Here is a 25,347-nt window from a genome sequence, read left to right as displayed (position 1 = left end):
TCTCTGCTCCGAGCTGCGCCCCAGCTTAAAATGGGAGTAAAGAGAAACGACTTCCCCGGGTGCTTGTAGGACCAAGTGGGTTAGCAGAGAAAGCTCTCAGAGAAGGGCCCAGACCCCCGAAAGCCCTCACTAAGTCATTCTGTAAGGAACACAACATGGCGTACCAGAGGTAGAAGGGGCTTGAAAAGGGCTTTTCAAAGCCTAGGGGAAGGAGAGGAATTATATGAGGAAAATGGCATTCTTTATCTTCTCAAAATACACACTTTTTTAAAAATAGACCTAGAAAATGGGCAAGGGAGCAGTTTTGGTTTGCTTGCTGATTGGGTTTTGTCTTGTTTGACCAAACATAAGACTCTCTAACTCCGGCCTCATAGTAACTCACAGGCAGAGTGTGAGGAGAATTAAAACATCTTGTCCACTGTCTGCCCCTGTTCCTTCCGTGACAGGTCAATACTGCTCGGCCCACAGGACTGGCTTAATGGCCGGCATCAGCTGCATACTGCGTGCTTCATTTTCTTCGCAGGAAAGTCGGTCATCCTTTTCATAAACATTTGCAGTCACTGCCCATCTCTGCTGCAGGTGTTCCTGTGACACATTGCGCCGTTTTGTTAAGCAGCTGTCTGTGTGCTGTGTCAGGAGTTCGGCCAGCCCTGCTAATCTCTGGGATGACTCCGACAGGGAAATAAAAGCCCCGAGCACGGGCGGGCAGTGATTCGGTCTGTGGTCAGTTAGGCAGGGACCGGACGGAACCACGACAGTGAAACATGTTTAAGAATAAACAGTGTGCAAGGGGCACAGAGCAAATAGAGGTGAGAGCAGTGAGAGGAGAGCATTGAGGAAGGAGAGCGCAGTGGGCTGCCCTGTGGCCCAGGGGTTAAGAATCCCCCTGCCAGCGCAGGCGACATGGGTTCCATCCCTGGTCCAGGGAGGTCCCACATGCCGCCGAGCATCTGAGGCCACGCATCACAACTGCTGAGCCCATGTGTCCTAGAGCCTGTGCAACAGAGAAGCCAGCACAGCGAGGCACCCACGCACCACAACGGGACAGCAGGCCTCTTCCCGCAACTGGAGAAAGCTGGCGCGCGGCAGCAGAACCCAGCGCAGCCATAAACGAATGAACAGAACAGGAGCGGGAGACCTGGGCAAGAGGGATCTGCTGAGACGTGTGGAAGCCCACATCTCTCGTGAGCAGCCATGAAACCTTGAGCAACTCTCTCCACTTCTCTGAGTCTCCTCTTCGTCTGTAAAAATGATAAGTGTGTGATGTTGACTATGTGGCAGGCCTTGTTCTAGCATCTGTGTGTGTCTCAACTCATCCCATCATCACAACAGCACGATGAGGTAGGTATTAAAGGCCTTGTCATCATCATCATAACCCGTTTTATAGAAGAGGAAACTGGAGGAGCAAAGATGAAGCAATTAAATCTTTGCTTAAAATTACTTAATCTTTAAGGCCTCCTACATAGAAAGCAGAGGGTCAGAATTCCCAAATGGGCCCATGTGTTCAACCATTACGTTCTATTGCCTCTCTGAAGAGGTAGAGAACTGGACCACAAAGGTGTGTCTCAAACTCTTCTTTGAAGTGGACAAAAAGACAGACTATTTTATTTCTTTTTATTTCCAGTCCTTCATACACCAGAACTATTGTGAGACTATTACAAACACGAATATTAGAAAAATGAGCTCAGAGTTGGATGTTCTCATGATGTCAAATTACTATAAAAGTTTCTAAATGCTTTCCATGTCCATATTTTTATCACAGACCAGTAACAAACAGTTCCCAGACCAGCCCCAGTCCATCAACCATGCTACCTGTAGCACTGAACTAATGATCTCTAAATTCCAGCTCTGTGGTTGTAAAGGACAAATCTTGAAAAACTGCCCATGGGTCCTCCTTCTCTCCAAAACCTCAATCCCAGTAGAGGCTAAAGTCAAAGTTAAATAGGGCACCTAAAATAGCAGTTATAAGTTAGAACCTTCCCTTCATTGACAGCATTTGCTGTGTACCTGTTTTGTTTTCAGCGTTCTATCAGGTGTCATAGACAGAGAGACCAGGATACCAGCCCCTTCCACAAATTCTGACTTTAGTTGTTGTTCAGTCACTTAATCATGTCCAACTTTTTTCGACCCCATGGACTGCAGCATGCCAGGATTCCCTGTCCTTCACTATCTCCCAGAGCTTGCTCAAACTCATGTCTGTTAAATCAATGATGCCATCCAACCATCTCATCCTCTGTTGTCCCCTTCTCCTGCCTTCAATCTTTCCCAGCATCAGGGTCTTTTTTAATGAGTCAGCTCTCCGCATCAGGTGGCCAAAGTATTGGAGCTTCAGCATCAGTCCTTTCAATGAATATTCAGGATTGATTTCCTTTAGGATTGACTAGTTCCATTTCTTTGTAATCCAAGAGGCTCTCAAGAGTCTTCTCCAGCACCACAGTTCAAAAGCATCACTTCGGCACTCAGCCTTCTTTGTGGTCCAACTCTCACATCCATACATGACTACTGGAAAAACCATAGCATTGACTAGATGGACCTTTGTTGGCAAAGTAATGTCTCTGCTTTTTAAAACAGTGTCTAGGTTGGTCATAGCTTTTTTTCCCAGGAGCAAGTGTCTTTTAATGTCATGGCTGCAGTCACCATCTGCAGCGATTTTGGAGCTCTAGAAGAGAGGATAAAAGCTACACTGGGTGCTATTAATGCAGGATTGCCCCTCACTGCTGACGACATTCAAAGTTGTAAGAGCAGAAAGAAAAGATGTTCTTTCCTCTCTCCCTTCAACCCCTTTCAAGAAACAGAAGGCATTTAAATTGTATAAATCTTAATTATGTCTAATTGACTCATAATGCTCTTCAGATCTACCGTATCCTTCTCGCTACATTCATTCAATTAATGTCTGAGAGTTTGATATTGAAACTCCAACTAAAAATCTTGATTTATCTACCTAAACAAGTGTAATATATAGTGAAATTACTTGTAACTTTGTTCTGTATTTTCCAAGTGTCCTATAAATGTGTTATCATATTTTCATAATTTAAAAAATAAAAGAGAAAGAAAAAAGGAAATAGAAGGAATGAACCCTGTGATTCCTAAGCCACCCTTTCTTCCAGCTGAGTGCGGGGTAGGGAGCTGGCAGGGCAGCACAGATGCTGCTGAGCATCTCTTGCACTGGACGCCGAGTCTGGAAGTTTCCGAGGATACCTCCGCCGCTGCGCTTAGTCGCTCCGTCGCGTCTGACTCTTACTGACCCCACGGCCTGCAGCCCGCCAGGCTCCCCTGTCCGTGGGATTCTCCAGGCAAGAGTACTGGCGTGAGGAGCCGTGCCCTCCTCCGGGGGACCTTCCCGACCCGGGGATTGAGCCCAGGGCTCCTGCACTGCAGGTGGATGCTTCACCATCTGAGCCACCAGGGGAGGCAGGACACCTCCTACAACTTGGTTATATTTCCTCTTTCAGTTGTGCTAACTTATATAAAACTTGGCTTTTGGATATGATACATTTTTGTGGCTTTGCCCTTTCAGTTGTTTACAACCTCCAAATAATCACCCTTATTATGCTTGTTGTTCAAATAAACAGCAAGCCAGCTCAACATCTCCAGTGGCTTCTGCTCTAAAAGGAAATCCTGGTTTTCAAATGCAGCCACAACTTATTGGTTCTTCTTAGCTTTTTCCCCCCTAAATTTGACTTATCTGCCCCAAACCACCGGGCAGAAGCACAGGGCACTCTGCCCTCCTCTCCTCTCCGGCCCACCTGTGTGGCCTCTCTCTTGACTCTCTGGAGCACAAGAAGGCTGGAGCACAAGCACCACTGGCTGTTCTTTCAGAGTCTCAGCAACGTGCCTATCGAATCAAGAGCAGAGAGCGGCTCTGGGGGGTTCATTTTGAGAAGTGACTCTTTGCTAATCCCTTCTCAAATGAACGGTGATGGTTTACAATCATTATTCCTTGCTTCAAGTTATAGTTACCCTTCTCTCACTGACTTCAGACTTATGCTCCTTTGCAGTTGATACTTTGAAGAGAAAGACTCTAGAATCACTGAAGTTCAGCCCCTGAGTCTGTGTCATGTATCACACGTGTAACTGTGAGGAAGCTGTAACCTCACCGGTGACCTACCTTGGCGTCTGGACAGCGCAGGCCAGCTGAAGGGGCTCGGTGAAGACTGTAGAATAAGTGCCCCCTTATCCTAGGGATCCCCCCCTTTTTTGTTTCCAGGAAAATGCCTGAGTTGTTTTTACAGGTTGTTGTTTTATAGGTTGTTTCAAACTTACTGAGGGCTTCCCAGGTGGTACTAGTGGTGAAGAATCCGCCCACCAATGCAGAGACATGGGTCAATCTCTGGGTTGGGAAAGATCGCCTGGAGGAGGAAATGGCAACCCACTCTAGCCCGGAAAATTCCCTGGACAGAGGCATCCTGGGAGACTCCAGCCCATGGGGCCGCAGAGAGTCGAGCGCGACTGAGCGACTAAGCACACATACTTCCAGTGTAAACTTCACAGGATCTAGACCGTGAACCCTCCGGGAAGAGCAGTATATGGTTTTTTTTAGGTTTAAAATGAGTTCTCAACAACTACCAGCCAGTTGATTTCGGGGGTAAATCATGAACAATTAATTCTCTTGGAAAATGTCAAGAACACATGTCTGATAAAGAACTGAATTTGTGGCATATGCCCATCAAATACTTTGTATCCCCCCCTACCATCAGCTGCAGGTCCCCAGGCAAGCTCTGACCAGAAAAGTTGCCTCTCCTGGGAGAAATGAAGGAAGCTGAATCTGTGTCTACCCGCTGCCTCCCGGGTCTACTGCGCTCCTCCCCACTGGAGCATCTGCTTCTGCTTTTCTTGTCTTTGTCCCCCTTGACTGGAAAGTGAAAATTTTAGTCGCTCAGTTCTATTTGCATTTTTGCGACCCCATGGACTCTAGCCTGCCGGGCTCCTCTGTCCATGGGATTCTCCAGGCAAGAACACTGGAGCGGGTAGTCATGCTCTTCTCCCGGGGATCTTCCCCACCCAGGGATCAAACCTGGTCTCAGGCAGATTCTTAACCAACTGAACCGTGACTGGACTGTCTGACTTTTTCAGCAGTGGCTACTTTTAAGGCTCTTGACACATTTTACTTAACTGCTTTCCACAAAGGAAGTGTACCAGCGCTGCCACCCACGGCGCAGGAGTGCCAGTCTCGGCGTTCTCACCAACTGAGTGTGTGCAAATGGTGGCAGGGGCGGCAGTGGGATGAGAGGCTCCAGCCCAGTGAAGGGAGACACAGTGGGAATGAGAGGCTCCAGCCCCGTGAAGGGAGACACAGTGGGAATGAGAGGCTCCAGCCCAGTGAAGGGAGACACAGTGGGAATGAGAGGCTCCAGCCCCGTGAAGGGAGACACAGTGGGAATGAGAGGCTCCAGCCCCGTGAAGGGAGACACAGTGGGAATGAGAGGCTCCAGCCCAGTGAAGGGAGACACGAGACTGGATCGTGCAGGACTGGACGACAGCTAGAGGCACAGGGGTGACTCACATTTAGCTTAATATGGACAAGTGGGTAGATAGAGAGGCATATCTAGGTATAGCTAGGGCCCATATCTTGGTTTTTAATAGCATTTTCTAACATTCGTCAGGGGTCCTTGAAAAAAATGGCTGATTAAGGGGTTGGGAAGAAAATACACAAGATGAACCTGGAGCACCTTCTAGTGCCGGCAAATTAAAAAGTGCTCAGAAAACAAATGATGGGGGCATGTCAGAGGGTCACGGGAGCCAACACCAGAGAGCGCCCAGTGGTGAAAGCAGGAAAAATTTGAGCAATAAAATAAATAACACAGTATTAAATTATAACCCAAAGTATAAGATAAATATCCATGAGTCCACACCAATAAAAATTAATGATTAAATAAATCATTGAAAGGGAGAAGAGAGAAGTCTCCAGGCAGAAGAATTCCAAATAATTAATGCAAATATGCCATCAACGAAGTGGAGCATAACTCCCCATTCCTTAAATGTGCATTGCATAGTAACTTCCTTTCAAAGACTACAGTACAGTGGTTTTGTTTTGTCTCTATTGGGGTACAGTTATTTACAATGCTGTGTTAGTTTCAGGTGTGGAGCACAGTGAATCAGTTACACATACAGATATATCCACTCTTTTTTAGCTCTTCTCCCATACAGACCATTGCAGCGGACTGAGTAGAGTCCCTGTGCTACTCTGGGTCCTTATGAGATATCTATTTTATACACAGCAGTGTGTAAATGGTAATCCCAACCTTCCAATTTATCTGGACCCTCGCGTGTCCCCCTCCCAGCCATAAGGTTATTTTCTACATCTGTGACTATTTCAGTTTCGTACATAAGTTCATCTGTACCCTCTGTTTGCAATTCCACATACAAGTGATATCATATGACATCCGTCTTTCTCTGTCTGACTTACTTCACTCAGTATGACAAAAAGTATGGCATGAAAAGGGAGAAGAAGAGACCTTTACGTTGGAGAAGCCTGACATCCTCCGGCAGCCAGGTGACCAGGCGCCAACCGTGATAGGCTGTGTCAACAGTATGCATCCTGAATATGATGAGGAGAATGACACTTCACCTCTGTGGTCTTCTTCCCTCCCAACCCGCAAGCCCTGACTAACCGTGAGGAAAACATTAGGCAAAACCAAATTGAGGGGCATCCTATAATATACCTGGCTAGTACTTCTCAAAACTGTCAAGGTGATCAAAAACAATGAAGTCTGAGAAACTAAGGAGATGTGATGATTAAAGGTAATGTGATAGCCTGGACAGAATAGTAGGACAGAAAAAAGACATTAGGTAAAAACCAAGAAAACCCAAATAAAACATGGACTTTAGTTAATAAAATGTATCACTACTGATTAATTAGTTGTGACAAGTGTACCATCGTAATATAGTAAGATACTGAATACAAGGTATGTGGTAACTCTCTGTAATATTCTTGTGATTTTTCTGTTAATGCAAAACTATTATAAAATTAAAGTTTATTAAACATTCTTTTCAAAAAGGCTTAGAAATTACTCAGCATATATAGGTGTTCAACAAATGGCAGATTTATTATTTTTTAAATGACTTTTTGCCATTTTGAAAAGTAAAGGAAACATTTTTTTGGTTGAATTTGAACTTCTGTGATTACCTATGAGGTTGGATCTTTTTTTTTTTTTAATTTCTCTTTGCTTCTTACATTCATGTCTTATATCTAGTTCTTTGGCTTCTTGGTTAGGCTGTTGATCTGGCTTCTCTAGGATAATCAAACCTCCCCGTTTATCAGTGACCATCTTCATATATGTCTGTTGTCCCAGTTAATGATTATATGATCCCCTTTCATTTAGAAAGATACACCATACGGTCGCCCTACTGTGTCCCGCCGCTGGCCTCCTGTATCGTGTCTCCCACATAACTGGCCCACCATCTAGCTGCCAGTCCTTCCTCTGTCCCTGCCCAGGGCCCACAACATGCCCTGATGATGAAAAAGGGTAAACTTTTTGGTGGCTACTAGTCTTCTGCTAAAAATACTCAAAGTATTCTGTTAGATGACTGCATTTTATAAAAGATACGGTCTTCAGTAGAAATTACAACCCAGTTCAGTATCATGATGCTCAATTTTCCATAGCTGGAAAGAACACAGTGTTCTAAATATGTGAAGTCCCCTCCCCAAATCCCGTGTTCTGAAGGACATTTTCTGCTGCTCCCGTCCTCTGAGCTGGACTGCATTCAAGGCCACCCACCCCCAGAGGCAGGCGGAAGGGTACAGAGTTGTATGCAGCATCTCACAGCCTCCTCGGAAGGAAAGACAGTCTTTCTCTCCCTCCTTCCTTCCCCTTTTCCTTCCCCTTTTCCTTCCTTCCTTTTCTTAGGTGCCTTTTACTTTTCCCTCTTATCTTTCTTTCTCCCTTCACCTCCTTCCACTTTGATATGAAGGTTGTTTACGGTTCAATTTACCCCCTGACTTCATTTATCATGAAGATAAACTCACTGAAGAAAACTAGAAAATAAAGATAGGCCAAAAGAAAAAAAAAAATTCCACACCCACAGGTAACAATTACTGACATTTTTGTGTGTCTCTGTCTGTACCTGTTGGGGCAGTGTACCTGGCTCTCACACATACTGGCTGCCTGACCTTGAACAAGCTGCTTAACCTTTCCAAGTCTCAGTTTTCACATGTGTACAATGGGGATAAATTATATATATATATGGTCAAAGTATACCATATATATATATGGTTAAAATATACCATATCATTATTTATGTCAGGATTAAACAAGATAATATATGTAAATCACTTAGGACAGTGCCAAGAACAGAATAGATGTGCAATAAGTGGTCAGCATTACTAAGAATATCTGTTTAATCAAACATGAGATCATACCAACATTCCAAATTTGGTACCTGGTGCTTTGTTCAATGAAATACAAAACTCTTTGTGATTAAATATAGATCTGTATTGTCATTTTTGATATTTATTTCTTTTGTTTTGCATTTTTATTTTGAAATATAATGATGAAAGCATATGTTAAAAAATAATTACTGAACATAATATATTACTGCTACTTTAGATCTCCCAGAGGATTATAAACTTTCTCTGAGTTATCACCATTCTCACACATGAAAACAGGGCCACTAAAAAGTGATGTCTGGGCTAATGATGTGTTTGGTAGCCCCTTGCCTTTATAAACCCCAGATCCCCAAACCTAGATGTATCATCAGGGCCTGGGACTAAGCAAGAGGCTTAATAAGCTCCCAAACAACCCACGCTAAATATAAACAGTATGACTCAACCAAGTATGAATTTTAGGCAGTGTTTTTGTAATTTTATTTGAGCAATTGCCTCTTTGGGGGGTTGTTGTTTGTCATTGTTGTCGTTTGTGTTGTTCATAAGAATTCAACTTGTATTGGATTTCGTAATTCAAAAATAAGAAATCAGAAAACAGTATAGAAAATGTAATTTCTGTTTACTCTTAGAAAACAGAACCTTAGAAACAACTTCAAGAGTAGAATCACAACACAGAGAATGAGTATTGAGTTCTTCAGTATTTGACTAGAATTTCCCTGTAGAAAAGAAATCGGGGAGGGCTCATCTGGGGGGACGTACCTAGGCACATGCACTCTTGGAGGGCTCCAACTAATAGCAGTAATAGTCACAGTCCCGCTATGACATCTGACGTGTCTATATGTTTCTGAATACATCTTCATATAGCATTCTGTAAAAATCAAACATAATGCTTATGAGTCAATTAAAGGAGACTTGATATAATAGAAATCTTCCTGTCAGCTGATAATATAGAAATCTTCCTGTCAGTTAGTAAGTCCATTCTATCTACTATAAGAAGTCCCTGACAGGGACTTCCCTGGCTGTCCAGAGGTTAAAACTCCAAGCTTTCACTGCACGGGGCACAAGTTCAATCCCTGGTCTGGGAACTAAGATCCCACAAGCTGTGTGGCCCCAAAAAACAAACAAAACAAAAAAAGCTCAGTAACTAAATAATATTTCCTGCACTATTAAAAAACAAAATAACATAAAAATCCATGATGAATAAAATATCAAAGTTAAAAACAGAAGACGTCTCGGACAAGGACAATTAGCACAGTCCCTGGCATTTCAGGCAGTGGTAAATAACCTGTTGAACTGACTTGGAGCTAAACTGCTGTAAAATGTGGTATGGAACTCTGAATTTGGTTTATTGGTTACATGGAGAACGTGTCTTCAAAGTATCCTTCAGCTTAAAGCACATTTATTACAGGCTTACCAAGCACCAGATATTGTAATAGTTTTACTTGCCTGCCTCACTTTCCCCCTCTGATGCCTGCAAGGGAACTATCAGCATGACTTGACTCTTAAAGACAAGGAAACTGTGGCCGAGAGGTTAGTCGCCTGCCAAGGGCGCACATAGCAACAGGCGGCAGAGTGTGGGCCACCCCTGACCGCGTCTCTCCCGAGGGGACACCCTGGAGCCGTCTGTGACACCAGGACCAAGTCCGGGCCCGCAGGCAGACCCTCCTGAAGCGCACTCATTGGTCAACCTAAGACTGATGAGAAGAGTTAACATAACACAAATGAAGGTCATGAAGTATGTGAGCATTTTGATCCATAAAGTCGTTATTCCAATTTTTGTACAGTTCACAGTTCTCTCAGAGAACTTTCTCTCAGCCCTTTCAGAATACTTTCAGGCATCTGAGATAAGGAAGGATTGAGAGAGATCGCAGTAAGGTTTCTCCGTTTAGCTCCTGACTGTGAGAGCGCCTGAGGACAGTTCTCAATGTCAAAATAATAATATAAAAACAAAGCATTTGCCACCATACTACAGATTTTACCGCATTCTCATCATATCTTCATAATTCCTAGAAGTATTTCTATCCTTCTATGGATCAGGAGATTGAGAAACTTACTCAGCCACTCCGCTGAGTTCCCAGGCTGACCCCATCCCTTCCTCTCTCTGGGAGCTCCAGCGAAGCTGGACTCCGCCGGTTACATTAGACTGCCTCTGTGGTGCAACCTCGGCAAAGCCCTGACGGGCACAGGCGCCCTTCGCACCTCCCACTGTCCCATAACCCCGCTCCCTTCCCTTCCCTCAGGGCATCCCTTTCTCCCAGGCTCCCGAGGAGCCTCATCCTGTCCAGGTTCTCCCTAGCAGAGAGGAGAACGCTCCTGTCTTCTTGATGATAATCTACATCGTAAAATGAACCCGATACAGGCCAGGCCTGATGCTAGGTACAGGGAGACAAATATGAATAGGAAACTGACCACTGCAGAGAGCACACAGCTCAGCTAGGGGGAGCAGGAGGGGTGTTGCTATCCTAGACAATGGGCGGAACAAGCTGTTTTTATTTTTTAATAAATATAACAGCTGATAGATATAATTTGCAAGTCATATAATTCACCCATTAAAATAGTCCAGTGGTTTTTAACATATTCAGAGTCATGCAACCATCAACACAAGTGATCTCAGAACATTTTAAACACCCCCCAAAGAAATCCTGCATACATTAGCCTCTCCATTTCCACTACACCTCCTACACCAGCCCTAAGCAACTACTGATCTACCTTCCGTATTTATAGATTCGCCTATTCTGGAGACTTAATATAAACGGAATTTTATAACATATGGTCTTTTGTAGCACAGTGTTTTCAAGACTCATCCATCTTGTAGCAATTATCAGTACTTCCTTCTAACTGTTAAGTAACATTCCATTGTATGGATATACCACATTTTTCCAATCATCCGTTGGCCAACATTTGGATGTTTCCACCATCTGACTATTATGAATAATTTTGTTATGAATATTCAAGTAAAAGTTTTTATGAGGACATATGTTTTAAATTCTATTGAGACTAACCTTAGTGGTGGAATTGTTGGGTTTAACCTTGTGAGGATATGACATGCTCTTTCTAAAGAAGCCGTACCATTTTCCATTCCCACCAGCAATGGATGAGGGCTCCAACTTCTTCATATTCTCATCAGCACTTGTTATTGCCTGTCTTTTTTGTCCTAGCCATCCTAGAGAATGTGAAGTGCAATCTATTTCATTGTGGTTTTGACTTGCGTCTCCCAATGACTAATGAAGTTCAGTTTTAGACACCTCGAGTTTGAGATGCCTGTGAAACATGTAGAAAGCTTCTAAAAATCCAGCTTTGAATTTAGTGGAAATTCTAAACTTAGGATAGATGCTGTAGTTACACTAGGAAGCCATCAGTGCAATAAAAGAAAGCATTCCTATTTGTGGAGTTTAGGCACCACAGCATTAAGTAGAAATTACTTGGGACATGGGGTTCTCCTAAGAATTTCAAAATTGAACCATATGGGCAACTACTCACTCTTCACGCCCAAGACTGGCCTTGGCAAACCTATGATCAGGTTTTTCATGTTTTGTGTTATGTCCAGGGACTTGCTGAATTAGACACCCTGCCTGTGGGTTTAAATTCTGACTTACACACTACATCCTGCTTGACTTGGGAACATTTACTTACCTTCTCTAAGTTTGTTTCCTTTGCTGTAAATGGAGAATAAGCATGTGTATCCCCATATTAAGGTTATTGTGAGGAATATAAAAGAAATAGAAAAGGGCTTGGTACATAGGAGGCACTCAGTTAATGAAGGTTGAATGACCGACTGAATCAATTCATTAATTAATAGAAATAATTGACAGAAAAGAATCTAGCACAGTGACCTGCACTCAGTAAGTGGTCAACAGTTACTATTCACACTCAATACATGCAAGCTGTAAAGATGAATGCACCACAAGGGCAAACATTCCACTGCTACCACCATCCTTTGACCAGAACAGAATGTAAATGGTAGATGTCTTCATATGTTCTGCCCCGTTGGCAGGTGGCTCCCCGTGGGCCTGTGAGACAGGAAGAATTCACGTCCTCAGTCACTCAGCTCTTTCAGCCAAGGAAACGTGATTTGTGAGCCGCTGTGCTCACCATCCTCTTCCATCAGGCCATTTATGGCCCTTACAATTCCCCTCTTGATGAGAATACATAAAATATTATTGGCCCTGTGTGCCTACTGTATAATACATGGAACTTACAATAGACATTATTAAATATTGTTAAATGAAGGGCTGAACAGGTGCACTAAAACGACAGCATGTAGAAAAGATTCATTAACCCCGCTGATGCCATAACAGGCTACATTTCCTGATTTCTCCTTGCACAAAAATCATTGTTAAATGGTTCAAAGAGGGCAAGCAGAAAGGAAGTTCTGGGTTAAGAGCACTGCCCTTGGGGTCAGGAGTCTGGGTTTATATTGTCTCTGGCCTTCACATTACCTTGAGTAACTCACTATACTCCCCTGAACATTGGTTTCACATGAAAAGTTTAACATGAGAGTTTGGACAGTATTGTGTCTAGGTTCTTTCCCAACTCTGGCATTCTTTGAATCCATAAAAATACTCCATGTAGAATTTATTTCTACCACTCATTTTTCCCCTCAGTGAATTCTCTCTTCATTTTATCTGCACTGTATTTTCAGGTTGGGTTGGATGAAACATCAAACACAAATAATCTCGAGGTAGAGCTGCATAAATCGCTTTTATTTGGCACAGATACCTCAGCCAAGTGCAGAGGGCTTGGGCCGCAGAGTGAAGTGATGTGGATGACCGAGAATAAATGCTCTGAAGCTAGAAAGTGGGCTCAGTGGTATCACAACAGGCACGCTTCCGCTCAGCTGAAGGGTCACCACTATTTCTACATTCAAAACCACTCCTGTTTCTGTTTCCACCTACTTCCTGTGCCCTGGTATCCACTTGTCAGCTCTCCACCCTTTCCTTCATTTCTGCCTGGTTCTCTTGCTTTCTTTCTCTTCAACGCCTCTGCCACCGAGCGCTCCCAACGGACATAACAGACACCATACGTGCTCAAGCGCGTAGAGCATGACCGGAAAAAGACAGGGGTTGATTCAGAGAAGACAGGAATGCGGAGAAGGGCTCTGCAGAGGACCCCAAGTCTCTGCCAAGGACATGTGCTCCTGTCACAGGTACTGGACACAGGCAGGCAGGCAGACAGACAGAACAGACACATCCTTTGCGCAAACCAGCCAGAAACATGTAGAGTACTTCAATTTTTTCAATATGTTATTTCAAATAATTTTTCTGATAAATAGTTGCAGACACTGGGCACTAATATATATTTATTTTTAACAAAGAAAAATGATTACTGACTGTCATACTTCCTACATAATAAAGTGGCAGTGCTCAAGGGAAGACCTACTAAGGCAAGAAGCACTGTTAACAGTCAACCACAAAAAAAGCAGAATCTCAATTCTGAAACTCTCAGAGGAGAGTGCAACATGCCACATATAATAGGGTGTTCAGAGTACTTTTCTGTGTATATACAAGATAGAATCCTGCATTTCTATCACGGCATAAACTTATCCTCATTTCATTATTTCAATTCATTTTACAGTTCAAACTAAAAGGCATTTTAATAATTACAATGCATATTAGCCTGAATTCACATATATGACTTTTTTGCTGCCTTCAAGACTTCTTAGAGCAGAAGAAAGATATCTTCCTATTTTTATAACACTGTAAACCCAATGGAAACCTAAAAGGGGAGTAGATCAAATTATAAAACCAAGAGGAGAACTATCACATAACCCAAAACTATACTGAACTTATATAAAGAGAAACTAATAGGTGAGTTTACCAAGAAAAATGAAAATTTGTTTGGCATATTCCTATTCCAGATAATTAATGTTTCCAAAAATAAAATAATTATTTATTCACACTAGTATATGAACTACCACCTATCTTCAATAGGCTATTTTAGCTTTTTCTGGGGCAAACTATTTATTGCATTAATGAATTTCATCAAATATTTCAGAAAATAATTTCCCGATTATACCTTCTGAATAATTCTCCCCATGGTGAATTTATTCCTAACTCTTCATTTCTTTCCTATAATAAGATTACATATCGTTTCCTTTGTCACGTGACTTCACAGAGCCCAGCAGTATCAGTAAACTAAAACGCCACATTGATTTTCAGCTTAGCCATGTGACTTCTTCTACCCAACAGAATGTTAGTGGGCATGACGCAAACAAAGCCTTTCAGTTTGTTTGCATAATCGGGCTTGGCTCTTGTGCTTCTGTTATCTGTCATGAGAAAATCAAGTCCTGGTAGCCCCTGATTCCAGAATGAGAGATACACTGAGTCGTCCTAAACCCTGCCATCAGCCTGAAACTGATATGAAGGAAATTAAAAAAGAAATACATCTTGTAAACCGCAAGATTTGAGAGTTGCTTGTCACATGGCTTTATCACAGCCAAAGCTGATCGATGCACTCCTCTGTATCAGTTACCAAATGCCACAGTCACGCTGTGTAACAAAGCAACAGCAACAAAAGACATGTGACTTAGCAACTACTTGTTGTTACTAACAACTCGAAAATCATCCGGACAGCTCTGACCTCAGCAGGGTTCAGTGAAGCTTACTCATGCCTCTGTAGTCAGCTTCAAGCCAGCTAGGAACATTTTCTGATCTTGGCTAGACTCCGCAGCATAGCTGGGAACTTGGCTGAGCCAGATGGGCTTACTCAGCTCTGCCTCCAAGGTCTCACCCTCCAGCAAACTACACCTGTGGTCAGTACACAAGGCACCCTAAGCCCGAGGCTTTGAGCTGCAGCTTGAGGCCACTTCCTTCTGCTGCACGCTACTGACCAAAGCGGGTCACAAGGCCTCCCAGACTCAAGGGAGAGGAAGCCAGCGCCACCCCTTAAACAAAGAGCTGCAGTCACATTGCAGAGGGTGTAGATACAGGGAAGGTACAACTTCGGAAAGAGCCAAATTAAGGGCTGGAGCTTACCTGGGAACTGTCTGTTCTTTTTATCAGGTGAACCAAATATGCCGTAAATACAAATGCTGCACACAGAGGTATTCTGTGAGTCAAAGAAACACTGAATGGGGCTTCCCTGCTGGCCCAGGGGCTGAGAATTTGCCTTGCGGTGCAGGGGACACCAGTTTAATCCCTGGTCCAGGAAGATCCCACGTGCCGTGGGGCAACTGGGCCCACGGGCCACAACTATCGAGCCCGGGCCCTAGAGCCCAGGCACCTCTACAAGAGAACCCTCCACAATGAGAAGCCCACAGTAGCAACTGGACAGTAGCCCTGCTCTCCACAACTGGAGGAAACTCAAGCAGCAGCAAAGACCCAGCGCAGCCATAAATACATATTAAAAAAAACACCACCAAGCGATTTCTGTGTGCATAACAGAGTCACACTGACAGCAGGGGCACCTGGTACCTTCGGCAGAGCCACCTTCCTTTAAGCATTTAACAGTGTCCAACTTGGACTCCTCCTTTATTTTGTGTTCCTTCATCATTCCCAAATTCTGCTTATCCTGTAGAATAATTTTCATGTAATAGGAATGCTTTATTATTCATTTATAGACTTCTATTCCCAAAAGTATATGATCTAGATTGATTATAATATGATTTTTAAGTCTTGTATGTCCCCCTCCAATTGTGGTCCCTGTTTTGCGGAATTTACAGACTGTAGTGTCTTTGTCGGAGAAGGCAATGGCACCCCACTCCAGGACTCTTGCCTGGGAAATCCCATGGATGGAGGAGCCCGGTAGGCTGCAGTCCATGGGGTTGCGAAGAGTTGGACACGACTGAGCAACTTCACTTTCACTTTTCACTTTCACGCACTGGAGAAGGAAATGGCAACCCACTCCAGTGTTCTTGCCTGGAGAATCCCAGGGATGGGAGCCTGGTGGGCTGCCGTCTATGGGGTTGCACAGAGTCAGACACGACTGAAGTGACTTAGCAGCATCTTTGTATTTTCCCATCCACCATGACTTGCTTAAAATTCTAAACTCCGTTGGCTTTAGATTGAGAAAAAAATGACTTCTGCACTCAGTTTTCCTCTCCTTCCTCTCACTTGAGGAACCATTCATCTTATAATATTTTGTATCATATAAATACAAACCAAGAAAATGCAAGTAAGGAAGCACCAAGCCAAGCGCCGGTCCCGGGGATTTGCAAGCTGGAGCCTTTGTCTTAGACCATCACGGGGTTTTTCCAGAACTCTACCCATGTCTGGTTAAATGAGGGCTACCCAAAGTCCAGAGGTATGCAACACACTTACCCCTTATAATCTTCTATTTTAATTAATATACCTCACAAGGCACAGGAAAATATATTCAAGGCTTTAAACTGAGAAAAAAGAGCATCAAGAAATCTGACTAAAATGAGAGACTACTGTGTGCTTTCAGAGAAGTCAGATCAAACACCATTTTGTAAAATTTGTAAGGATTAGAGGGAGCAGTGGAACAAGAATCTTTGTAACAAGATTGCTGAACCATTAGAAAACCAAAACGCACTTTCTAAAGCAGTCCTTTGATAAAGCCTCCTCTCTTGGGAAGGTCTGCAGTCAGTCATCTCCGAGCAGTCAGCAGTGGTATGCAGGGCCGGTCCTCCAAGAAAACCTCTTACCCACATGGATTTGCCCTCAGGTCTATGGATCTAACAGCTCCCCAGATTTTTGGAAAAACGGTGCTTGACGGATTGGAACCGTGACTTTGCTGTGCATGAACAAACACATGCATATCACCTTTTCTCTGCCCGTCTCATCGCTGAGCAGGCTCAGGGCAATAAATGCTGAGTAATTTTATGATGGAGAGGGCATGAGAGAAGACGCCATGAATGGATGGAAGGATAAAGGAAGGAAGAGAAGAGGCATTCTTCTTATCTTTTTAGTTTTTGAATGTTTATACTTTGGATTGCCACTATGAGTAATAGGTAGCCTGTTACATCCATTTATGTTCTCGAGCATCCATAAACCTATTCTTTTTTTATTTTTAATCGGAGGATAACTGCTTCACGGTGTTGTGCTGGCTTCTCCCACACATCAACACGCATCAGCCGCAGGTGTGCACAGGCCCCCGCCCTCTCGCCCTACCTCCCACCCCTCTGGGTTGAAAGCGAGCGCAGGCTGAGCTTCCTGCGTCGCAGGGCGCATTCCCACCAGCTACCTACTTTACATGTGGTGATACATACGCTTCCATGCTCCTCTCCTAATCTGTCCCTCCCTTGAGGAGAGGCATTCTCAATCACACTGTAGCCCAGTTCTTCTCCCTCCGTGGACTGAGCAACCGTCAGGTTTGTTGGGGGACTGTCCCCACCACCAAGATTCTTAGGGGTTATGAAACCAAACGCCTCTAGGGGGCAGTAGGCAACACAAAGAAACAAAGTGGGTCAAAGGGGCCTGTTGGGCCCCTTGAAGGTCCCTGCCCTATTAAAAGAGTCATTTCTGACTTGCCATGTAGGAATGTGGAGTCCCAAGACATCCAAAGACGAAGGGACACAAAGAAAGGTATGATTAAGAGGTTTTGGGAAACGGGAGATTTTATGTGAAATCTTTCCATTTCAGAATGTTAAAAACAGCGGCAGGCCAAAAAAACTGTATCTGCAGGCTGGATGCAGCAATTTGGATCCTCAATTTGCAATATACATTTTAGAACAGTGCTTCTCAAAGTGTGGCCTACAGATAAGCACCTGTCCACACACTATTTGTTCCAATCTGTGGCAAGATCGGAAGCCAACGCTGGACGCTGTTGAGTTCAGCTGACATCTTTTTCCACAGGGAGGTTGTTCCTTATAGAAGACACAGGGCATCGATTTACATTCTGGCACAAGCTCCTGATCCCATTGTGGGCGAGATTTGGAGGAGCGCTGCCCCAGAAAAAATCATTCAGGGATCCTTCTCATGGTACCATCTCAGAGAACTGAGAACCAGTACCTTGGCTCCTTGAAGCCCAGTACTCTGTGAAGGACGGGAAGGGGAAAGGAGAGAGAACTCCAGCAGGATCCAGAAAGCTGCTCACAGGAGGCCCTGGACTAAGTCAGGGCAGTAGGACCTGCCTGGAGTCAGTGGATCTGAGTGTACAATACGGGCAGGCAGGAGGTCAGCCACCCAAAACAATTCCTCTTGTCCTTCTCCCAACCTACCCAACACCGGGACTCTCTCAGGCACCCGAGAGTTGGGTCTCATAGTTGGCCCAGATATACTGCATGTCATGGATGTTCTTTAGTAGAACTTATTCATTTGTTTATTGCTCATTTGCTCATCAGTACCAGCCCATCCCCAGTCCCACCATAAATTACAAGCTCCAGAAACACAGGGTGTCTAGCCCAGGGCCTAGCCCATAGTTAATACTCAGCAAATATCAGATGAATGAATGGTGTTATAGCAAAGTTACATAAGACAGGAGCATGCATCATGCTATTTAGACTAATAAAACATTTTTTTTAAAGAATGCTTCCAGAAGCTGACATGTACCTTTCTCAGGAACTGTTGAGTAAAGCCTGTTTGCATTTCCGTCAAACCAGTCAAAAGAGAAGTTCAATGGTCATGGAATATGGTACGGGATATGCTTGAAAGCCAAGGTCTTTGTAAAAAAGAAAGACTGAAGTTGGTAGATATGAGAATTCAGAATGAGGGATCCCAGACACTGAGCTATTAAGTTATTGATTGATAGTCTTTTAAGAGTAGATTCATTTGTCTGTGGAAGTTTAAGAGAGACTCAGCCCAAAGGTGGAAGACCAGGGAATGACCTCAAGTTCTGTGCAAGCCTGTGTGTACGGCTAACGTTAGAGCAGAGAATGGAGCTGTGACCATGAATTTGTTGAATGACTGAGAGGTTGAAATCTCCCTCTTGTTCCCTAAAATTCCTGAAACTAACACTGCTTATCAATCATACCACCTTTCTTACAGGGTCTTGGTCTCCTCTTTTCTCTCATAATTTCAGATCCATTATGTTGGAGTTTTGTAGCCTCTTCTAATATTAAGAAACTCATTATTTTTCCAATCTCCTTAACCTATTTCCTCCTACTCCCAGTACTAGTAGAAGAAGAGGGTCACTCTAAATGCTTTTTGTAAGTCTTCATTCTATGCTCATCATTCAAAAGGTTCTTCTTTTGAAACATATCAATTATTAATATCATCCTTCCCAAAACTTCATCACCATCTTCTACTAGAGCCTTTCTCCAACTGCCTCAAAGGCTTTGATGCTTGGCTCAGAATTTTCTAGTTTGCCCTACTCCTGCCTGTAGCCATATTAAATTCAGGGCTATAACAGTCATTATTATATTAATCATCATGATGCCTTCTATTTATTGAGTGCCTACCATGTGTTCATCACTATTTTTTTTTAATTATTTTATGTTATTTCTGGCCTAGCTGGGTCTTTACTCTGCAGCACTGGGGCTTTCTCTCGCGGCAGAGAGCAGGGGCCACCCTTTGTCACGGCGCGTGGCCTTCTCTTTGCAGTGGCTTCACTCATTGCAGAGCATAGGCTCTGGGTGCATGCCTTTCAGTAGTGGCGGCTCACAGGCTCTAGAGCACAGGCTAAATAGCTGTGGTGCATGGGTCTAGTTGCCCCACAGCTTGTGGAATCTTCCCAGACCAGGAATCAAACCCATATCGCTTGCATTGGCAGGCAGATTCTTAACTTCTGACCTACCAGGGAAGTCCTACTATATGGTCTCTAGTCTATCTTACAGATACTAGTTCTAACCTATAACAACCCACAAGGTGGGTTCCATCCTCCATTTACACAAGGATGCACAATTCAGAGAAATTACATACCTTGCCCAAAGTCACAATCAGTAACAGAACCAGAAGGTAAACATAAATATCATTTGTGCCAAAGCTCAAGCTCCTTCCAAGCTTCCCTAATAGTAACAAAGATGGTTATCATTTTCTGAATGGCCACTATGTAACAGCCATTGACTTTATACTAGCTATTTCTAAATCGCACAAAACCTCTGCAGTCTAAATCATTCCCACTTTAAAGACAGGAAAAGTGAGGCTCAGAAATGTTATGTAACCTATTCCAAGTCACACTAGTGGTCAAAGATTTAAATTCAGGTCACTCAAAGTGAAATATCTCAGTTCACTGCCTTGCTAAAACTCTAATCCAGTTTTCTGTCACTGCATATAAACCACCCAGATCTAATGGTTTAAACCAGTAATAATTATATATTTTCCTCTCAGATATACAAGTTGGGCAGGGCTTAGCAGGGAAAGCTCCTCTTTGCTCCATGTGACATCAGCTGGGGTAGTTCAACAAGGTTTGAAGATCTTCTTCCCAATGGTTCACTTTGAGGACTGCCAAGTTGGTGGTGGATTTTGGCTAGTTCTTCAGCCTGGGCTGAGGGCCACAGGCCAGGTTGCCTCTCCATGTGAATCTCTCCACATGGCCTATGCTTCCTCAACACATAGGAGCTGAGTTACAAAGACAATAATCCCATGAGAGAGAGAGATAGAAGTTGTACGCTTTTGATGATCTAGTCCCAGAAGCCACACAGCATCATTTCACTGCATTTTATGTTAGAAGTCAATTGCAAAGTCTGGCTCATGTTTAAGGGGAAGTGAATTAGACAGATAGGGAGGAATATCAAATAATCTATAGAAATGTTAAAACCTACCACACACACTTCTCCCACAATTTCTCACTGATTTCATCTCCACTCTGCTAAACTACCCATGAAAATAAAAACACTTTAGCTTACTCGGTATCACTGAAGACAATGTCAAACACAAGTTTGCCTCTGGCTCCCACCTTCTTTAACTGCTTCCTGTGCTCACCTCTCTCACTACCTTGCTCCTGAACTTGACCTTCTCCATCAAACACTTTAATCCCTTCCTCCATATTTTCGAGTCCTTCATCTGTTTCGGTTCCATGGTCATGAATTTCACTGTTGCCTTTTCTAGCACCTTCACACTCTCTTCATTATCTATTCCTTTTTTATCACTTGTAGTCTGTCTTCTGCACAATTCCTCTCAAATTATTTACTCAGAAATTACCAGTTACCTCCTAATCATTACCTAGTCTCATTTCTCACTCTCATTCCTATGTGATTAGATACAGTTGCCTATTCTGACTTCCTTCAAATTTCTTCCTCTTTTTTATATCCTGGGATATGTTTTTTCATATCTCTGTTCACTTTACCTTAAGACAGTGGCCTGAAGCAAACCAATAGGAAGGCTGGTCCTAAAAGAAGAACAGAGTGTAAGCAAGTGTTGAATGATAGCACAGCAAAGCAGGTTGCCATATATATAGACCAATAATTATGGTATTCTCTCTGTTTTTTTTTTTTTTTAAGAGCATTAATGGCTAACTTGGTCACTTTATTTTTTTTTTCCATTTATTTTTATTAGTTGGAGGCTAATTACTTTACATCATTACAGTAGTTTTTGTCATACAGTGAAATGAATTAGCCATGGATTTACATGTATTCCCCATCCCGGTCCCCCCTCCCACCTCCCTCTCCACCCGATCCCTCTGGGTCTTCCCAGTGCACCAGGCCCGAGCACTTGTCTCATGGTATTCTCACAAGGAGCAACGGATTATGGTGAGAAACCTTGCAATGGCCAACATTTCTATGCCTGCACACAAGAATCTGCCATAACCCCTGGGACTGGGATTCACAGGAAAGCACTGTTTCTTAGGAAAAATGCACACTAGTTCTGAACTTTTCTCCGCCATGGAACGTTTAGAGCATATGATGAAAGCTCTAGATCCTATGTTTTATTCCAAAAACACAAATGTTTGAATATGGGGGCTAACATACATCATATTAGACTTACTGAATTTGAGGTGTCCACAGGATTCCAAACAGAGTTTGCTAGAAAATAGTTGAACATACAGCCATGATGCTCAGAAGAGAAATTTAAAATGAACTAGAGACTGGGGAGGCAATAGTTATAGGATAGTGAATACCACTAGACGGACGTTATAGCCTCAACAGTATAAGTATAGTAGATTTCCATGTATGTTAAGGGTAGATTCTTGAGAAACCCTGGAAAGTCAAGGGGAAAGTAAAGTACATAAAGAGACTGAAGAGCCAGTGGGTTGGGAGGAAAACCTGCATGTAGATGTCAAAGAATTTCAAGAGGAAAAGGGTTTGTGACATTCAACAAATATTCATTAATCGCTTTTGTATTACGGATTGAGGATACAGAAGTTGAAACTGGGAGCAAAATTGTCGCCACCACGTCGCCTGCCGCGCCCGTGAGCCTCCAGCCTCTCCCCAGGCTCCAGGCTGACAGGGTGCGACGGGAAGCGCGCGTCAGCCGCGTGGGAGCGACGCTCCGTCGCTGCCCCGCCCTCAGCGCGCCGGCGTCGGCTGCGTGTCCGGGCCCTTGAATTGCGCTTCTGCCATCTTTCCAGCCCTCAGTTAGATGGGCGCGGAGACGCTTTTGGAAGTAACATGTAATGGCTGCTCAAGGAGAACCCCAAGTTCAGCTCAAACTTGTATTGGTTGGTGATGGTGGTACTGGAAAAACTACATTCGTGAAACGTCATCTGACTGGTGAATTTGAGAAGTATGTAGCTACCTTGGTGTTGAAGTCCATCCTCTTGAGTCCCATACCAACAGAGGACAGATTAAGTTCAATGTGTGGGATACGGCTGGTCAGGAGAAGTTTGTGGACTGAGAGATGGCTGTTGCATACAAGCTCCGTGTGCCAATGTGATGTTTGACGTAACATCGAGAGTTACTTACAAGAATGTGCCTAACTGGCATAGAGATCTGGTACGAGTGTGTGAGAACATCCCTATTCTGTTGTGTGGCAACAAAGTGGATATTAAGGACAGAAAGGTTAAGGCCAAGTCAGTTGCCTTCCACCGAAAGAAGAATCTCCAGTACTATGACATTTATGCCAAAAGTAACTATAACTTTGAAAAGCCCTTCCTCTGGCTTTCTAGAAAACTGATAGGAGACCCTAACTTGGAGTTTGTCGCCATGCCTGCTCTTGCCCTGCCAGAGGTGGTCATGGACCCAGCCTTGGCAGCACAGCTTGAGCACGATTTAGAGGTTGCTCAGACAGCTGCTCTCCCAGATGAAGAAGATAGCCTGTGAGGAAGTAAGGCTGGGGCCCAGCATCAGAAGTCTAGTTTTATAGGCAACTGTCCTGTGATGTCAGTGGTGCAGTGTGTTTGCCACTTTATTATATAGCTAAGCAGAACATGTGCTTAATCTTTGGATGCTGAAGGAAATAGAGCTTTGGAGTGAATGTGGAAGTTAAAAAAAAAAAATTCAGTTTTTGGACCTGCATATTTAGGTGTTTTGGAACACAGTTGTTTACTCCTTGACTTTCAAATATAAGACTGCTGTAGTCGCATGACAATATGAGAGGTGCAATCTTGTTTGTTACTGTCATTCCCATTCCTTTCCGTTTAGAATCAGAGTAAAGTTGTATTTCAAATATCTAACAAAAAAAAAAAAGCAAAAGAATGACCTATGGGGTGAAGAGACATTTAATTAGTCATTATGAGTATGATGAGTTAAATCAAAAATCTCTTCAGAAAGAGAAGTTGTTCTCTGCTCTCCTAGGCAGTTGGTCTGAAGTCATTTTATTGACTCAGGCACACACTTTTTCAGTCCCAATGTGTTCAGCCTAATAACAGTCTACCACTTGTACTTATGGGCTCCCTAGTCACTCAGTCCCTTGGACTGCAAGGAGAGCCAACCAATAAATCCTAAAGGAAAACAGTCCTGAATATTAATTGTAAGGGCTGAAGCTGAAACTCCAATATTTTGGCAACCTGATGCAAAGAAACTGACTCATTGGAAAAGACCCTGATGCTGGGAAAGATTGAGGGCAGCAGAAGACAATGAGAGAGGAGAAGATGGTCGGATGGCATCACCAACTCAATGGACATGAGTTTGAGCAAACTCTGGGAGTTTGTGATGGACAGGGAGACCTGAAGTGCTGTAGTCCATGGGGTTGCAAAGAGTCAGACGTGACTGAGCGACTGAACTGAACTGAGTGGCTCAGTGGTAAAGAATCCATCTACCAATGCATGAGACTCATGTTCAATCCTTGGGTTGGGAAGGTCCCCGGAGAAGGAAATGGCAACCCCCCCCCCCCCCCAGTATTCTTGCTTGGAAAATCCCATGGACAGAGGAGTCTGGTGGGCAATGTCCATGGAGTCACAAAAGAGTTGGACACGACTTAGTGACTAAAGAACAGCGACGACGACCTGCACTTACACTTCACTCCTGCCGCTGCAACATATGCCCTGAGCAGCTGATTTCTGCTCCTCTCAGCTGTCTTCTGCTGTGCTATACTGGACAAGGGCCCAAGGCTAGTTTAAATCCAAGTGCCACCACACTACGCATTAAAGAGCTACACACACACTAATGCATGCTAAGTTGCTTCGACTGAAGCAACACTTGTCCAACTCTTTGCAACCCTATGGAGCTTAGCCAGCCAGTCTCTTCTGCCCATGGCATTCTCCAGGCAAGAACACTGGAGTAGGTTGGCATGCTCTCCTCCAGGGGATCTTTCTGACCCAGGGATTGAACCCATGTCTCCTACATCTCTTGCATTGGTAGGCAGGTTCTTTACCACTAGCCCCACTTGGGAAGCCCCAAGAAGCTACATAACTCCAGTCAAGTAGCTTACCACTATGAACCTCAGTTTTCTCTTCTGTAAAATGAAGGTGATGCTGATGTGCGCGCTTGTGCTCAGTCTTGTCTGACTCTTTAATGCTGCCTCCCTTCTATTTTGGGGGCATTAAATCACAAAACATTTGTAAAGCAACACAGTGCTTGACTTAATGCTAGTTAAATATCAAAAGCAAAAGGAAAAGAAGACTAATGATTAGGACCAATCAGCCTCCCTTGTTTTAGAAAGGAAGCTTTAGAAAGACCAGCCCTCACCCCATAACACTATTTAGCAGAATAATGGGAAACTGTGTATTTCAGAATACTTGTAAACACCTTCCTCCTCTCTCAAATACAGCAGAGAGGTCAAATAACAGAAGCCTGTGAAGTGTCTATACACTGGGAAGGAACACCTTGGGTGAGTTTCAAAAACCATTTCAATTGATTAGAGAAGCAA

At 43.7% G+C, this 25,347-nt stretch overlaps 1 protein-coding gene, 1 long non-coding RNA gene and 1 pseudogene across 5 annotated transcripts in view; 2 read left to right on the top strand and 1 right to left on the bottom strand.

Moving 5' to 3' along the window:
- CDH20 (cadherin 20) overlaps window positions 1–25,347 on the top strand; it is a 206,696-nt gene that overhangs the window by 89,835 nt on the left and 91,514 nt on the right. The window contains exons 1-2 of one of the 4 annotated variants that reach the window (XM_070452435.1): window positions 22,743–22,824; window positions 25,249–25,308. The exons of the other annotated variants lie outside the window; for them this stretch is intronic. The gene's annotated coding sequence lies outside the window, so the exon portion shown is untranslated. Of the gene's footprint in view, window positions 1–22,742; window positions 22,825–25,248; window positions 25,309–25,347 lie in introns of those variants that run through there. 4 annotated transcript variants of the gene reach the window in all.
- LOC110129863 (uncharacterized) overlaps window positions 8,761–25,347 on the bottom strand; it is a 56,767-nt gene continuing 40,180 nt past the window's right edge. Inside the window, exon 4 of the long non-coding RNA XR_002311649.2 lies at window positions 8,761–9,191. This is a non-coding gene — a long non-coding RNA (uncharacterized lncRNA). The remainder of the gene's footprint in view (window positions 9,192–25,347) is intronic.
- On the top strand, window positions 22,622–24,288 carry LOC110129862 (GTP-binding nuclear protein Ran-like; annotated as a pseudogene).

Source organism: Odocoileus virginianus, chromosome 22, assembly GCF_023699985.2.
Source record: "Odocoileus virginianus isolate 20LAN1187 ecotype Illinois chromosome 22, Ovbor_1.2, whole genome shotgun sequence".
NCBI lineage: Eukaryota > Metazoa > Chordata > Mammalia > Artiodactyla > Cervidae > Odocoileus > Odocoileus virginianus.
The sequence above is the reverse complement of the archived record's forward strand: the minus strand, read 5'-3'. Positions and strand labels throughout refer to the sequence as shown.